The sequence below is a fragment of the Corvus kubaryi genome, unplaced genomic scaffold, assembly GCF_017639235.1.
Source record: "Corvus kubaryi isolate FWS band 111438036 unplaced genomic scaffold, C.kubaryi_AGA036_p1.0 37193, whole genome shotgun sequence".
NCBI lineage: Eukaryota > Metazoa > Chordata > Aves > Passeriformes > Corvidae > Corvus > Corvus kubaryi.
In genome coordinates this window covers 683,400-698,475 of record NW_024581055.1, presented here as the reverse complement: position 1 = coordinate 698,475, position 15,076 = coordinate 683,400, and the positions used below count along the sequence as shown (strand labels likewise).

At 51.6% G+C, this 15,076-nt stretch overlaps 1 protein-coding gene across 9 annotated transcripts in view; it reads left to right on the top strand.

The window, feature by feature from the left end:
* Window positions 1-15,076, top strand: part of MAP4 (microtubule associated protein 4) — a 152,512-nt gene that overhangs the window by 28,475 nt on the left and 108,961 nt on the right. For all 9 annotated transcript variants that reach the window (XM_042022284.1, XM_042022282.1, XM_042022279.1 and 6 more), the window contains exon 2: window positions 612-664. The gene's annotated coding sequence lies outside the window, so the exon portion shown is untranslated. The remainder of the gene's footprint in view (window positions 1-611; window positions 665-15,076) is intronic.

Here is a 15,076-nt window from a genome sequence, read left to right as displayed (position 1 = left end):
TTGAGCACCTGAAATGCCACTTAGGGCAGGGATGTCCTGATCAGCCTGGATTAATTCAGCTTTAATGCTGTGTTTGGGGCAACCTATTAGGGTGTGTAACGAGGGAAAAGTCACTCACAGTTTTCATGGAATATCCTAAATGGCTTGAGCAAGTGTTGATGGGAAACAGCAATCACAGGATGGTTGGAATGTGAGGGGACCTCTGGAGGCCATCCAGTCCAACCCCTGCCTGGGCAGGGGCACCTGGAGCAGGTGACACAGGAACGTGTCCAGGGGGTTTGGGATCCCTCTGGAGAGGGAGACTCCAGGCCCCCCTGGGCAGCTGTTCCAGGGCTCTGCCCCTCCTCCATGGAAAGAGGCTCTTCCTCCTGCTGAGCTGGAACTTGTTGTGTTTTGGTTTGTGGCCACTGCTCCTTGTCCTGTCACTGGCACCACTCTTATTCCTGCTGAGGGCACTGAGGAAAGCTGCCTGGATCACTGGAAGGGGACTGCAGCAAAATCTCCCAAGTTTTAGTTATTCTGAGTGACACCACTCATGTCCCAGCACCCCTAATTCCCTGCCATCCCAGGACTCTGTGATCACACACTTCCTTCTGCTTTGTGTCTTGCAGATAAGCAGTTTGTGAGGACTGAAGTACCTGCCCAGGGAACACCTGCTTGTGAGGTAGGAACTGATTTTCTAATGACCCAACACTAAATCTCTAATTGAAAAGCAGAGGTTGGCTACAGCTGCGTGCACACCAAAGCAGCCATGCTGGGAATCGCAGCGACCATCCAGAGATCTGAAATGGGAGCTCTGCCTCCGGGAACTTCTGTGGAGCAGACATGTCTGGAATGCACTCACCTTTCCATTCTCTTCTGTTAAACCTTCAAATCACTGCTCTTTTTACACTCTTCCAGTTAGAGTCCTTCCAGATAGAATCAGAAAGGTCTGGGTTGGAAGGGATCCTAAGGATCATCCAGTGCCAGCCCTGCCATGGCAGGGACACCTCCCACTGTCCCAGGCTGCTCCCAGCCCCAATGTCCAGCCTGGCCTTGGGCACTGCCAGGGATCCAGGGGCAGCCACAGCTGCTCTGGGCACCCTGTGCCAGGGCCTGCCCACCCTCCCAGCCAGCAATTCCCAATTCCCAATCTCCCATCCATCGCTGCCCTCTGGCACTGGGAAGCCATTCCCTGGGTCCTGTCCCTCCAGGCCTTGTCCCCAGTCCCTCTCCAGCTCTCCTGGAGCCTCTTTAGGCCCTGCAAGGGGCTCTGAGCTCTCCCTGTGTCCTTCCCTTCTCCAGGGGAACATTCCCAGCTGTCCCAGGCTGGCTCCAGAGCAGAGGGGCTCCAGCCTTTCAGGTATTTATTAAAGTTTCAAATATTCCTGGGGTTCTGTTTGGGATAACAGGGCTGGTGTGGAACTCAAGGCTTGTCCTTTCTGGCCACCTGGACCTTCTTTCCTTGCCTTTTCTGTTGCAAATGCTCACATCTTGTTTAACTTGGTCGCTCAAATCTTCTTTTTATCAGAGTAAGAGGACTACAAAAGATTAAAATGGGTAAACTAGGCCAAGAAAAACAAGTCTGATTTGATTTGTTAGGAATTGGGAGCAGCGGATCATCCAGTTTTTTTATCCTGGCTGTCCTTTGGGATGGCACAATAAAGCTCCAGTTCCACTGGAAGCTGCCATCAGGTCTGCAGTTGGGATGTTCGAGGTGCTGGTGCTCACATAATGTGGTTTGGGGAAGGAATTACGATTTATTCCTGATATTTGTATGGACTGAGAGACCTGGGTGTCTTCTGCAGAGCAGTCTGGGATTGTTCTCAAATGCTGGTTATGTCTTTGAGTCCTGAGAGGAATGTCTGCTGTTTTCCTCAGGGTTTGATCCATCCATCTGCCTTTTCCTTTAAAAAGGGCCTGAGCTGCTACTGGCAGTGCTGGTACATCCAGTGACCCTTGGCTGTGAGGAGTGCAGAGGAGTCACATGGATGTAGCTCATAACACCTTGTTTTATATCACCAGCTCTATCCACTGTGATCTCCTGGAAGTGACAGGAGCCTCTCATGTCTCCTAGAACTTAATTATGGGATAAAACTGTTCCTCAGGTGCCTTTTTGCTCAGCGTCCTTAGATGGCAGATGCAGAGATAAGGCCGTAGGTGCAGAGTCCTTTATTGTCAGGGGGCTGACGCTCCTGTTCAGGGTGGGACTGGAAGAGGCTCCTGTGTCCCTGTTCAGGGTGGGACTGGAAGATGCTCCCTGTTCATGAAGGGGCTGGAAGATGCTCCATTGCTGCAGGGGCTGGGCCCAGGCTCCCTGGGGCGTTCCCAGCTCCTGCTGTCGGTCCCGGGCCGTGGCCGCCAGCCAAACCATCTTAAGTCGTTGTCTCAAAGCCACTTGAAGAGAAGCCAAGGAAGATGGCTTATCTCCCCTGGGTGGGCTGGAGGGGGGGGGCTGTGCCCAGAGTGCCCCACGTGCTTGTGCCCGTGGCCTCAGTGGACCTGCAGAGGTCACGGGAGGTGAGGTGTCACCTCCTCCGCAGGGAGAAGCCAGACAGGGAAGGTGATGGAGGAATGGGAGAGCTCTGTGTTTTCCTTTCTGCACCTGCCAGTCTTGAGTGGGTTTTAATTTTCCTCTTTTCTACCTCTCTTGGCTTGGACCAGTGTGGTCTGAAGGTCTGCCAGGCTCCTGGGATGTCTGGACTCGACCTCAGACTTGATGGAATATCTCCAGTTGGAAGGGACCCTTAGGGATCATCGACTCCAATTCCCTGCTCCTCACAGGACCACCTAAAACTAAATCCCATAACTGGAGTGTTCTCCAGGCACCCCTTGAACTCTGACAGGTCATGTTGTACCTCCCAGCTTGTGTAAGGGGGTGACTTTGCCATTAGGATTTCCCTCCTTGCATTTCTCCATTGTCCAAAACTGGGAGTTCCAGTGGAAGCTGCCTCCTGGAGTCCCAGGGATCCATGTACCACTCCACATTTGTTGTTCATGGTTTCAGGACATGGAAGCCAACCAGGTGTTTCCCACAGGCTGCACTGAGCAGTTAAAGTGCTTCCTGGAGTAATTTATCCGGGAATATTTAATCCATGCTCATTGAGTGCGTGGATGAATAAAGGCAGCTTCCTCCCCAACATCCTCTGGGAAGCTGGGAGAGCAGGCAGGAGGGAGGAGGCCTTGCTGGGAGCTGGGCACTGGCTGGTCCTGGTTGGATGAGCTGGCTGAGGAATGTCCTGGGCTCTTTACAAACCTGAACCTGTTATCTCGGATCGTCCCTCAGGAATACCTGAGTTCTTCCTGCTTATTCCATGGTGAGCTCCTCCAGCCAAGCACAGGGGAATGTTTGGTCACCCCTCTGAAACTGCAGACACTGACCATGGTTGTGGCACCTGGATCTTCACTGGGTTCTTGTGTTGGTGCCACGTGTACAGGTGGGGAAAAGACCCTTCTGAAAACGTTACCTGCTGGATGAATTTCTACTTTGTTGTATAACGTCTCTGACTGGGAAGAAACACCCACAAACCCACATCTTTAGGGTCAGTTTTATTGGGTGGGCAGGCCCTGGCACAGGGTGCCCAGAGCAGCTGTGGCTGCCTCTGGATCCCTGGCAGTGTCCAAGGCCAGGCTGGACATTGGGGCTGGGAGCAGCCTGGGACAGTGGGAGGTGTCCCTGCCCATGGCAGGGGGTGGAATGGGATGGGCTTTGAGGTCCCTTCCAACCCAAACCATTCAGGGATTTGAGGATTCTGAGTCACTTTAGCACTTAAGGTTTTATTTTCTTAAAGTGATGTAGGATGAACCCTTAATTAAAATCAAAAAAGGTGGTAGGTTTTTTTTTTTTTTTCAGTACTATGCTGAACATTTATTTATTTATTTAATCTCCTCTTTTTCCCCTTTTGGAAGGGAATTGTTGTGTCCAAGGGCACCTCAGTGTGGCACTGGATGCTGCAGCCGTACCTTTGATAAGAAAGTGAATCATTCTCTAAAGAAACCACCAGACCGTGCCTGATAACACTGCAGGGACACCTGGAATGTCTTTTATTGCTCTTTTCTTTCATGAAATCTCAGCTTTTGTTTTCTAAGCTAAGCTTGTTTTCCAGCACCCTTGAATGTGTTTGTTATCAGGAGCACGGAAATGTAAATACAATGGTGGTTGGGCTGCAGCAGCTCCTCCCTTCCTCCCCCTGCCTTCCTGCATGCACTTGGGGAGGGGGAAGCTGTTCTGCTGCCTTAATTCATTGCAGAAAGGACTGTTCTTCCCCCTGCTGCCACCCCACCAGATTTCAAAGAGAGCAAAGAGAGACAAGTCTCTCCTTGAGACCAAGAGCTGACACAAGGCCTCGTGCTGGGGCTCCTCTTGGTGTTTTCCCAAGCTCCTGCCTAACAGCACATCCCACTTTTAACCAGATAAGCCACACAGGCACCGTTCTGCTTGAACTAAGACTGCATTCTTCTGCTTGCAACATTTGAGCACGTTTCCTAGAAGAAAGACTAAAAGAATTGGAGCCTTCACCAGCCTGAGTCTCCCAGCCTTAAGTTTGCAGCTGTTCCTGAGAGTTGCTGTCCAAGTGTGGTTGTGCTGGGTGTAGTTGGTCACTAGGAGCTAATGTTGGTTGATCTCTCAACCAGCAGGAATTTTGTCCTTAAAACCAGGTCAGGATAACAGAAGGGCTCCCATGTAGAATTTGTTCTTCTGCCTCGCTGGGGGGGAATTGGGCTCAGCTGTTGGATGTGAGCAGTCACTTGGCCTCGCTCTGTGCCCGTCATCTGCTTTTTGCACTGAGTCTGTCATGAACTTTGCATGGCAGGAACAACTTTCAGGGCAGAGTTATTTCTCTTCAGTTAGCCAGGCCTTTCTTGCCTAACCTGCCACGGTAAATGCCATCAGTGTGCCTGCACCACACTCAGGCTGCTCCCTTGTCACTGCTGAGGAGTTCAGTGATGCTCTTCTGGCCCTGGGCCAGCTGTGGGGCTGAACCAGCTAAAGAAAAATCCCCGGGATCCTCTCTAAGAATAAACATCACGGGAGAGCAGGAGTGTCCCCCTGCCTGGGGAGAATTAACGGGTTGTGCTGGGAGGGAATAACAGCAGCAGCTTAAGGGCTGGGCTGGCATCCCTCTGGCTAAAGGGATAAGCTGCAAGGCCTCAGGAGGGTCTGGCCTGGACCTTCAGCGTTCCTCATGCTGAGGATGACACAGTGCTTTCAGAGCGTGCTGGCTTTATCAATCAAGAATCTGATATGTCCCCTTTTGAAGGAGGTGGGAACGTTCCTGCTGAAGCTGTGGTCCAGCAGAGTTCCCTCCAGATGAAATCCTGCTGAATGTGCCATTGACAGGCATTTCTCTGTTTTCAGGCACTTCTCTGTAGCTGTATCTTTGATGTCCCTCCCCTGGGTAGCACGGGAGGTGCTGGACTGCTGCAGGAGTGTGGTGATGCTGCCTCATGGGCCCTGGTCTGGCTCGGGCACCGAGGGATGCTGAGCTAATTCATCTTCCCAGGAATTCCCTCGCTGAGGGAGAAGGTCCCTCTCTGCACTAACACTGGAGCCATGAATTGCTGCCTGGTCCCTCAGAGCATCCTGAGTTCTGCCCTGGGGAGCTTTGGGGTGACTCACTGGGCCTTCCCCTGCCTCACACCCCCTTCTGAAGCTCAGTTATCTTTCTCCTCGTCCTTGGGAGCTGTTCCATTAGCACCAGGAGTGCCCCTCTCCCGTGGATCACAGGCAGGCAGTTCTTGCTTCCCAAGCTTCCAACAAATCCTTTCCTGAGCTGTTGTAGGCAAAAGGCTCAGCCCTGCCTGCAGAGGGGCCCGAGTGTGCTCAGCACTTTTAAAGCTAAAGGCTTCTACCTTGGTTTAAAAGGATTTCAGATTTTGCCTTTCTCACGTGTGTGTAGGCACAAATATCCCTACTTAGAGGTAATTCCTAGTAACGTGGAATGTGTTTAATCTCCGTTACATCTATTGTGGAGTTGCCCCGGGATGAACAAAATCCATACAGTGAATTGCTGAAGGTGGTGCAAAAAGGCCCTTTCTAAGCATGTTCCAGTGGCACACCAGTGTGTAAAGGCAGACTGGGATATCCCAGAGCTGTCCTTAACCGGGTAAGGAACAGGGGTGATCCCAGAGGTGTTCTTAACAGGGTAAGGAGAGTAAGGAACAGGGATATCCCAGAGCTGTCCTTAATTAAGGAGCAGGGATATCCCAAAGCTGTTCTTAACAGAGTCAGGAACAGGCTCCACAGCTTGGAGCCTTCCGGGTGTTTTCTGCTCCCACCCTAAATGTGCTTAGGGACTTCAGTTCTCCATGAATTTCTGAGCACCCAAGTGGCCTCCTCAGAAAAAGAGGGAGTTTTGTTCCTGGCCTGAAAACCCCTGTGGACCAAGTGGGGAGGTGCTCGTGCGTGGTATGTGGAACGTGTCTGTTCCATTTCCAGGTTCCTCTGGGGGCATTTCTGGGAGTTTGCAAAAGCCACGATCCTCTGAGGCACCTGATGAGTCCATAAAGTCCCTCACTCACTGTAGCCAAGATCTTGCAGAATTTGCAAATAGCTAAAACTCATTTCTTGGTATAGAAATGCTTTGTTTCATTCTTCCAAAGCTTTTTGACCTTCCAGTGGTGTTTGAAAGCTTTAAAACATTGTTTTCTTTTGACAAATCCCCTTGGAAAAGCATTGCCAGGTTTGCTGTGCCACCCCTCTGGAACACCAGGCTGGTGCTGAGTTGTCATGAATGAAAACGATTCTCCACTCGACTTTGTCACGTGGAAGCTTCCAGCCCTGTGTCCTGATGGGCAGGTTCTGGCGCTCTGTAATTATGTTGTCAAGAGAAGGGCTTATTTTAATTAAAAGTGAAGTAGCTGCTGTACTACAGTCACAGACACAACTGGAATTATTCCATGCAGGGGAAGGAGTGGAGCCTGTGTGGAAGTGGAGTGGCTGGAAGCAGAGATGGTGTGTCCTGGCTGCCAGAGGAGCTGCTTCTCTTTTCATGGCTGTGGCTGCTGCTCCCCGTGACCTGGGATGGTTTATGTTCCTTGCCCAGATTTTATCTTGTTTTGTAGTGCACTGGGGAAGGTGCTGATTCGGGGCACTCGGAGTCAGTTTGCTTGCAGAGGATGGCATCCAGCCTGTCCTGTGGGCATCACAGTCATGGAATCATTGAGGTTGGAAAAGACCTCCAAGACTGAGTGCAGCCTGTGCCTGATCTCCAGCTTAATTTCAGAATTCATCCTCTCTGGCCTTGCTTTCCAAGCTACGCTCTCAGATGTGTATATACACATATTTATGTATTACTATATATACATAAAGGCAAAACTTCGAGTTGATGAAGGCACTGAGGGGCTGCACAGTGGTACTCAAACGATAATTAGGCTGGACTAAACCTCTGCATTTTTTTCTCTCAGCATGACTTGAACTCATTCTCATCTCTGGGTTTGTCCTTCCAGTGTTTGTGCTGCACAGTTTTCATCCCATCTTAGAAATTAACGCCCAAATTCTCACGTGAGAACAAAATCCATTGTTCTGGGAGACATGTACATAAGACGAACATGGAACAGGGTGAATTTAGGGGAGCTGGCACGAGGGCTGAGGGACTGAGGTGAACTTTTGTAGTGAAACGTCTCCCATTTTGTGCACTTGTGTGATTTCCAGGCTGTGGCAATGAGGTGATGTTGCAGGAAGAAGAACGAGGAGGTAAAGATGAGAAGTGTTGGGCGATGCACTCTGTCAGTGATGTGCCATCCTTCCCCTGCTTCCAGGAGGAGAAGGATCTCTCTGGGCAGAGCCAGGCAGCCCTTGTGTTGTGGCTTTGCTCTGGGAGGGAGGTGGGATCCAGGCTCCTCCCTGGGCCGGGTGCTATTAAAGGAAAGCAGCTGACGGGAGCAGCTGCTTGGGCTGGGGCTCAGCCCAGCATCCTCCAGAGAAAGTGCTTTGCAAACAGCCCTTTCCTACCCTGCCCCCACTTGTCCTTCCCTGTGCCAGGAGAAAAGAGGAGACTCTCCCCATGATTGATGAAACTCTCCTTATTTGGTGCTGCCTCTCCGGGGAAGCGGCGCACGAAATCCCCTCTGCTTCGAGGCAGTGGAGGCCAGCAGCCAAGCTGGGCTCTGGGGAGCTGGGTTTTCAAAGCTGTTAAAGAGTAGGCCATTTTGGAGCTAAAACTTTGGGCAGAAGGTGGGCAGAGTCTCTTTATTCCTTAGATAAATATTTATGATTTTGGAGTCCTTTTTAGGTCTCTTACTTCAGCGCTTGTAGGCCTGTGCACACCTCGACACTTGAAAGTCCCTCACAGTTATTATCTATGAACTCATCTTCCATGTGGCTGTTTTGAAGGCCAGCCAAGAGCATTAATCCCCACCTTCTAGGGTCCCTGATCCCTGCTGGGGCTTAGAGGAAAGTTATTCTTGTCCTCCCAGTGAAGCTGCTCTGGCAGAGCATCTCTCTCTGTAACTTAAGGCAAGTTTATTAATGTGACTTTTTATCAGCTTGGAAAGGGTACAGCTCTGGATGGAGCAATCCAACTTGGACAGTCTTACCCCGTCCTGCTGAGTGCTTAATGGCACTGAAATTGCCCAAAGGGAGGGAATCGGTGCAGGAGGTTGGTGTGCTCTTATCTCATCTCAGGCATAATTACCAGCAGTAAAACGCTCTTTGCAGGCACGAGTACTCGTCGTACACGAGTACGTGCCATGGATCTTTTTTGGGAATGGGTGCAGCTGAAGTGGAGTCAGGGCTGGAAATGGGCTGCTGGGGTGATTCTTTGCAGTTGTATCACTCTTCTTCTCCTCAGCCTGACATTCCTAAAGCCTCCCAGCTCTGGTTTTTGTCCAGTTGTGGCTGTGCTGGCGTCCGGCCCTCTCCCTGCGTGAGCCTCCCCCTTTCCACCATCCCTCCTTACTCAAAGTCTGCTTTGGTTCCAGGAGTGCTTCTCTGAACGCTCTGGGCTGCTTCAGGTGGGCTTCCTTCCGTTTGTTGTCCTTTCAGGGATTTGGACAGGAGGGGAGTTTGTACAACTTTGCCTTCAGCTCCCTCTGCCAGTTTGGTGGCTTTGGGCAGCTCTGATGATCAGTCTGGTGTCGCATGGAGGGTTTGGGAGCTGGGTCAGGGCCCTGTCATGGAGCTGTGCTGCCTCTCTGGTGCTGCCTCTCCAGCCCTCCCTTCCACAGGGAAGTTGCAAAACACCCCTCAGGCTTTTGGACAAGTGCAGAGCAATGGCAGCAGCATAATTCCCAGGAATGCGGTAGGGTTGCTCTCTTGGGTATCTGGAGTTTCTGTCTCGAGTTGTATGGGCAGAGCCTGGCTCTCCAAAGCCTGAGAGCAGCAGGAGTTGTTGTGGGGTGCCCTGATCAAACAGGCTCGTGCTTCGTGCCTGGAGCTCCCAGCAGCTCCTTCTGGAGCCCGTGCCTGGTGTTACCCCCTGAGGAAAGGTTCTGCAGAGCTGACATCCTCACCCTGAGCGGAGGGGAACCGATGGAAAACCTGCAGGTGAGAGTGTGAAATGAGAGTTTGCAGAGTTCTCAGTGCAGCTGAACACGGGGCTGAACTGAGATCAAACAGGGGGATCTGTGCCATGGAAATGCTGAGTTCCAGAGGCCTGGCTGGGAGCTGCTGGGAGGGTGGGCAGGCCCTGGCACAGGGTGCCCAGAGCAGCTGTGGCTGCCCCTGGATCCCTGGCAGTGCCCAAGGCCAGGCTGGACATTGGGGCTGGGAGCAGCCTGGGACAGTGGGAGGTGTCCCTGCCATGGCAGGGGTGGCACTGGATGATCCTTAAGGTCTCTCCAACCCAAACCATCCTGGGATACCATTCCATGATACCGGGTGCCTGCACACTTGTGTGTGTGTATTTAGACACGCTCAAACAGGAATTCTCCCTGGTTCTCTTGCATTTGGATATTCCTTCTGCCTTGATCTTTGATGGAGATCTGGCTCCAGCTAATTACTTTTACTTTGCATAAGTGCAGAGTGTAGACTTTATTTTTCAACTGCTTATACTGAGTTGAAAATGATGTTAATAAGGGACATATTATATTCATGTTACCTGCCACTGGAATTCCTCGAAGTGCTGAAGTATCAGTATTTATTTCTCTGTTCCCTTTCCTCTGCCAGTGACAGCCCTGGCCGCAGTGCACCCTTTGTGTAGGGATCTGGAACCTTCCATAGTACCTGGGAATGATGGCATTGGTTCTCTCCAGGCAGCTGTGCTGTGAGAGAGGGAGATGTTTAGTGCAGCCTGATGGAATGTGCAGGGCAGTTCCCACCTGTGCAGGTGATTCCTCACCGGAATCCCGGCTGCGTGGGGCCCTGCTCCAGGTGTTTGGAAGGGAATGCTCTGTGGGATGCATTGACAGCAAGATGGGAAGCAGCAGTTGGCAGAGTCTTTGGCTGCTAGCAGGTTTTGGCCTGTGCTGGGATCGCCAGAGACCTCTCTCTGGTGAGGCCTGTGGTGAGATCGATTCCAGTGCGGAATTACAGCCAAGGTAACTGCTGGAGTGCCCCAGCTCCCTCAAGGACCAGGCTCCCTGTAAAGCGTGTTCTGGCTGGGGCACAGGTTGTATTTGGAGCGAGCAGTGCAGAGCCTTGAACTCCTCTCTGAAGAGCTCATTGTAGGGGCAGGTGCAAAGCTGAGAGGCTGCGTGGGGCATCGATCCGTCCCCGCTGGCGTAAGGCTGAATTCCTTGGAAAACATCCTCCTGGGGCAGGACCTCTGCCCTGGAGCAGCCGTGTCACTGTGGGGTTGTTCAGCTGTAAATGGGCATTGTCCCTTCAGGGTTTGGGGTTGCCATAGTTCCTACCACAGTCTTGCAGCTCCAGTGCAGCTTTATGGGTGTTGGGAGCTTTTCCTTCGTGCAGTGCAGGGATTGTGTGACATTCCCTGGATGCACTCTGAAGGTCCACAGAATCTTTAAGATGGAAAAAGACCTCTGAGATCATCGTGTCTGACCTTTGACTGACACCCCCATATCAGCTGAACTCAAGTAGCCTCGAGTCATCCTGGTTGCTGTTGCCTCCCCTGGATGCCCTTCTGGTCCTGCACTTCCCTTTGAAGTCCCTGTATGTTAAAGGAAAAAATGTTCCTTTTTTTTGTTGAATCAAGTACAGATAATTTTAGTGTTAGTGAATATAAAAAGAGCAGGTGGGAACTGCTGTAGTAAAGCTGGGAAATGCTGGCCTGGCAGCCTTCAGGCCACCTTCAGTCATGGCTTTTGAGCTGACAGTGAGCAGGAGCTCCACACGTGGAGAGAGGAGCTTGTTTTACAACTTGCCTCTGGCTGCTGTGGGATTTCTGCCTGGTTATCCTTGGAGACTTTATCATTCCATGAAGTGTGAGCTCTCCAAGCCATGAGTGGCTGCAAGGCAGGAAGAAAATAGAAGTTGCCTCAAATCTCCAGAAATTGAGAGGATCTCTTTAACATTCCCAACGAGGCAGGAATGCTGGGAGACTGTGTGCTGCCTGGCTCTGCTAATTCACATGGCTTCTGAATAATTGATGATGGGGAAGGCACGGCTCGTTGGCTTTATCAGTGCTTTCCTAAGGGAAATGGAGCTGACGAAAATGTTTCTGATTATGGAGCAGAAATCATCATTAAGGACGTGGATGCAGCAAGCTGGGTTTATTTGCAGTACTAATAACAGCAAAAATAATGCTTGAAGCAGAGAAATGGCTCATTCCCCAAGGAATGAAGCCCTGCAAATTGATGGACACTCTTGGACATCCTGAATAAACCCCAGGATTATGGAAAGACTTACAAGACATCATTAAGTGGACAAACTGCACTTCAAGCAATCAGCTTTGAAACTTTAAAGTTATAACTCAGGAAAGCTGAAGTATGGCCTGTGAAAAAGAACTGGCCCAGGCCAGCCAGAGCTCGGTTTGTCCCGGTGACCTTCCCTGTCACATCTCCACGGCCTCGCTGTGGCCATTCCTGTCCTGCTCCACCAGTTGCTCCTGGTTTATGGCAGATCTGGCGTTCCCATGGCAGGGAATTCAGCCCCCCAGCCCCAGCATCTCCTGCACGCTCCCTGGAGGAGCCTCGGGTTTCCCCACTCTTGGAAGGCCAGGTGGGAGCAGCAGGCAGAGCCAGAGGCTGAGGGAGAGGTTGTTCCTGACCCGAGACGTGGAAGGAGGAGATGGGAGAGGAAGTGGCTGGGAGCAGACAGTGAGAGGAGGAAGCAATTGGGGCTGAAGCTCTGCCTCGGCTTTGGGATCGTGTTGAAACTTCATCAAACCCATCTGAAGTGAGAACTTAAAACTTCCTGTTTGTCTGCTGTGTGGCCATAAAGGGATTGTGGAAGGGACTTGGATCTGCGTGAAGCCTTCAGAGCTATTTCATGGTTGGAATCCTGGAATCCCAGGCTGGTTTGGGCTGGAAAGAACCTTAAGGATCATCCAGTGCCACCCCTGCCATGGGCAGGGACACCTCCCACTGTCCCAGGCTGCTCCCAGCCCCAGTGTCCAGCCTGGCCTTGGGCACTGCCAGGGATCCAGGGGCAGCCACAGCTGCTCTGGCAATTCCAGCCCAGCCCCTCCCCACCCTCCCAGCCAGCAATTCCCAATTCCCAATCTCCCATCCATCCCTGCCCTCTGGCACTGGGAAGCCATTCCCTGTGTCCTGTCCCTCCAGGCCTTGTCCCCAGTCCCTCTGCAGCTCTCCTGGAGCCCCTTTGGGCCCTGCAAGGGGGAATCTGGGATTCCTGAGTGGAAATAGGTGTGCTGTCCTTGCGTTCCCTCGTGGAGGCAATAGTAGCAACTGTTTCCCCTTCACTTGTGCCTTTCTGGCTGGTTTTGTGTAGCAGCTTGGAGCCTCTGGGGCTGGCTGAATTTATTCTGAGTAATTAAAGTGAGCCAGAAGGCTCGGGCAGTTTGTGCTGAGGAGGGAAACAGCTCCACAAGTGCTTTGTCTGTTTCAGGAGTCCAAGCTTAAAATCACCAAATGCCCCAAACCTGCTCCCCTTGCACCCAAACCTGCTCTCTTTGTCCCCAAATCTGCCTCCTCTGGTCCTGCCTCGTCCCTTGTCCCTCACACAGGAGGCAGCAATCACTTAAGCCCTGTAAATAACAGCTGGAAAATCTCTTGCTGTGTTTATGGATTGAAGGAGAACGTGGTTCTGTGACTCTCCCTGAAATCCTGATCTGCTGGAAGTCCAAACATGCACTAGAAATCAGGAATATTTGGTGTGCTGCCTCCCTGTCTGCTCTCCCAGGAGCTCCAAGGAAGCTGCCAGCTCACTCTGGTTTCAGCAGCACCTCCAAGTTGAAATTTGGTGTTTGATTTTGCTGTGGAAATATCTGGAATCTCCTAATTAACCCTGTTTTGATAGTGCCATGGGGCAGGTCTGGAGCATCCCAAAGAACCGGAGACTTTCCCTTTGCCCGGAGGGGGTGGCACCTGCACTTCAGGGAGTCCTTGGGGAACTGATTCCTGAATTCTGGAATCCAGGACACCCATTCTGAGGCTGCTTTTTCCAGCACTTGAGCTGAGAGTGATTATAAGTGTTGGAGAGATTTTATTAAAGATCTCTCACCTTCCATCTCTTTGCCTCTAAGAAGCTTCTGGTGATTTGTGGGATTTTCCTGTGGCTCCAGAAACAGCCGCACAGCAGAGCTCTTGCTGCGTCTAAAACAATAAATAAGTGAATCCCATGGGTTTAGACTGTGCCAAAAAAATTACAAAAAATTCAGTTGGGTCATAGATTTTTGTGCCCAGCCATGGATTGTAAGGAACGTCAGCGACTCGAGTGGTTGCTGTGTCCTCTCCTCTGGAAGGATGGATGCAGAAACCTTTTCCATGGATTCCAGGACTCTGGGAAGGAGGATGACTTAGCAGATCTCTGCTCTCCTGTTTCCTCACGCCTCAGCAGCCACGGCCGAGTGCTCCCAGCAGCTCCAGCTAAGAAAAGCAACCTGACTTACCCAGGAGAAATGGGAATTATGACCAAGCTGTCCCTGTTTCTTCCAGCCAGGCATTTCGTTCGGGATGGAGTTAGGAGCTAATTTTAAAGGGGCAAGTGGATCTGATGAAATAATGGCTGTGCTTCTCGTAAATCTGGGCATCAGAGTCTCCTTTAAAGCAGCAAAAGCGAGGAAGTGTTACTTCACTGTTCCTCCTGCTTGGGAGCAGATTTCTCTTCCCTCTCTGGCAGGAAGGTTGCTGGGCCAGAGGCCGAGTCCAGCCCGTTTGGAGCAGGATGGAGCCATGGATTCCTGCCAGGAGCCTGGCAGGGCTCTGGAGCGGGCTGGAATGCTGTGTCACTGTCACTGCAGGGCTGGAACTGGTACCTGGGGGTGCTCCTCTGGGAAAAGCCATCATTCCCTCTGCCAGAAATCCCAGGGAAGTACAGCAGTGTCCCCCACTGAGTATGATTCTGTTTGGACAGTTTACAGGCTTTCAAGTTTGAGGTTTCTTTGGCAGCATCCCTGTGCCCACTCTCCTCTTTCTCTGCCTTCAGACAAGACACACAAAATCTGGGTCAGACTGATCATAACTTGAAATTCCAAGCCTGTGCGTGCCCGGAGGCAGGAACACAACCGAGCAGTCAGGGGAGCTGCAAAATGGAAGCACAAAGTTGAGGAAATAAATTCCACTCTTCCCTGGATGGGGAGCTGGAGGCTGTGGCTCACGCAGGTTTTGATTTGCCTCCCTTTCCAGAGGGTGGTGAGTGGGATGATGGCACTGGGAAGTTGTTCCAGGGGCTCACTTAAAGTAAAACCTGGGCAAGGAAGTTGCTGAAGAGAAGTTCTTGACACCCTGAGAAGTTGTAGATACCCCTGGATCCATGGAAGTGTCCAAGGCCAGGTTGCATGGGGCTTGGAGCAGCCTGGGACAGTGGGAGGTGTCCCTGCCCATGGCAGGGCTGGCACTGGACGGGCTTTAAGGTCCTTCCCACCCAAACCCTTCTGGGACACTGCCAGGGATGGGGCAGCCTTGACTAAAAACCAGTGAATAGTTGGAACTCTTTGGAACAAGACACCAGGATCGGGGTCTGTGATGTGGTGAGGGATTGAAATAACCCTGCTGAATCTTGCAGATTAGCTGAGGAGAGATGGATTTTATTTATCCCCACAAACAGGTTACTCACTGAGTACACAGAGATTCT